We start from the raw sequence: 2,431 nt of genomic DNA on the forward strand, positions 1-2,431 counted from the left end.
CTCCCTCCCTCTCGCGACCTCGATTCCAAATGGCTCCTCTCCGGCTAGCTCCCCCTCCCTCCGCTCCTCCCTCCCTCCTCTGGCGCGGCGCTTTCTAGCCTCGCTTCGGCGTCGGCGCGGAGTCCGGCGGCCTCGCTGGCGTCCTCTGGATCCCCTTTTTGGGTGCTCGACGGCGACGTGGATTCCACCTCCGACTCTGAACCCACTCCTTCCCTTGGCTCGTAGGGTTCAGTGCTGACTGCAAAGGCGGCGCCCCGCTCCAGGAAGTTTGCCCCTGGGGGCAGAGGCAGGGCGGTGGCTTTGGCAGTGGACAAGTCTGATTGGTATTGGGTATCCCGACGGCGGAATAGATCTGGTAAGTTTTCCCTCCCGTCCCCGGCAAAGGGGATCCTCGATGCGCTGCCGTGTGTGTGGGGGGGGGGGTCTCCTCCCTGATCTCGCCTGGTTCGCAGGGGACCTCGCCTCCTCCATCTCCCCCGGCCTGGGCCCCGTCGTCGTCGTCGTCTCGTCCAGGGCTGGAAGGGCGGCGGCTGGGCATGCCCTAGATCTGGCTCAGTCCTCGGAGGCTAGTGGGCACCGAGGACCGTTGGACCCTGTGATTCTTGGGCCGTTGGCTCTGTCCTCCCTAACTCTGTAAAACGGGCAGTTCGATCATGTCCACAAGAGCTTCTCTGACGAAACCAAACGTGGCTCGTGATCAAGTTCCCTTCATGTATAGGGCGGCAACTACAAATCAGTCGGTTGCTTTTTTACAAAGTTAAGCCGGCTCCAGAGCCATCGGATCAGGTGCATCCCAGCGTAGGATCCATGTGCACCAAAGCAACGCGCCTCCGCTTGCTTGCGATAGAACATTGTAACCGAGACCATGTTGCAACGCAACACGGGTTACACACCACGTCTCACTTGACCCCGTAAATAGCGGGTAGCGGCGACCGACATGCCATGTACCCACTGTGTGGCATCGTTTCGCCATCACAATGCTACTATTGCATCATCCCTACGACACCTGCCACCCCAATCATCGCAGCACACCCCTGCTTCGGCCCGATGGGACACCATATCACCAGAGATATGGTCGCCTCTGCCTTGCCATGAAGCTTCGGTGGCTCCATTGCACCCTGGTGGACGAATCCAACTCCGGCGAGCGGTGTAGATCCCAGACAACATACCCTTCATACAAGCAAGTACCGTAATCTGCTGGTGGTCTCTCCGGAAGTTCCCATGCCACTGCTGCTGCAAATTGGGTAAGATTCTTCAAAAAAAACTAGCGAAGATACTTGTAGCAGATTCATGTGTTGCACTGACACTTGCATCAAGTGATTTGAACTACAAAATTGCAGATTTGAGCTGAGAAACTTGGGCAAATTCCATCACCCCGATTATACTTATACTGAATGTATACTTTGAAACTGTGAGTGTTGGTTTGAACCACCAATTCAGTGAGTTGCATCCCAACAAGAAATGATGTTGAGCAATAAAACATGGAGTATTTTCTTTATTGAATTCAGTGCACAAAATGTGTTCAAAACTAGTGGAATTGTTGGGGAAAAACCGCATGGAGAAGAATGTGTTGCAATTAGAAATTTTCCTCAAACTTTTTTCAGCGAATGCCACCTGTTAAATAAGTTATGTTACGGTTACTTGTAGTTCTAGAACTGAATTACTAGGGGAAAAACCTGTTGATGATGGATAACATGGGAAGTCCATTCAAGACATTAAGTTCTGATTCAGGGGGAATGGAGCTGGAAAAACTGTTTTGATGATGAAATATGATTTTAGCATGTTGTATAGAATAAAAGCATGTTTGAACTAAAAAATGATATATAAAGCATTTACAAACCATGTTTAAGAAACAAGGAGGAGGTTGCAACTCATAACCCCCTGTGTCGCTTGCTTCCATTTTACTGACCACTACTTTGATATAGAGGAAAGTACTTTATGTTGCAAAACTAACCAAAATGTGTTTGTTGAATCATTTACAACATGTTATACTGATTTGTTTCTACTTTGTATCAACTGAAAATGGATATGTAGCATTTACATCTTGTTATATTCATTTCTTTTCCTAGAAATTTTTGATGGATCATGTTATACTTTTGTTGCATTTTTGACAGGTTGCAAATGGTGGGACCTGAGGTTTGGAGAGCTACGCTCACCAACATTTTGCAACAAATGGGGGAATAAATTCTGGAGCTGCAATATTGATGCCCTGCAAGGGAACATGGCAATTGTAGCATTGTAGCGATTAGTAGAGTGTCAAACCCACATGGAGCGAATAGGATAACACTACCAACCTCGCAACTACATTGTTGCCTACGCAGCTACGTTCGCATCCAAACTGCAGTTCCGGTCAAAGTGAAGCGCACTCTGGATGCCCTAAAGCGACCACCACGCCTCCGCCGGATTCCAACTATGTCCATTGTATTAAAAA

This window comes from Triticum dicoccoides, chromosome 1B (genome assembly GCF_002162155.2).
Source record: "Triticum dicoccoides isolate Atlit2015 ecotype Zavitan chromosome 1B, WEW_v2.0, whole genome shotgun sequence".
NCBI classification, from domain to species: domain Eukaryota; kingdom Viridiplantae; phylum Streptophyta; class Magnoliopsida; order Poales; family Poaceae; genus Triticum; species Triticum dicoccoides.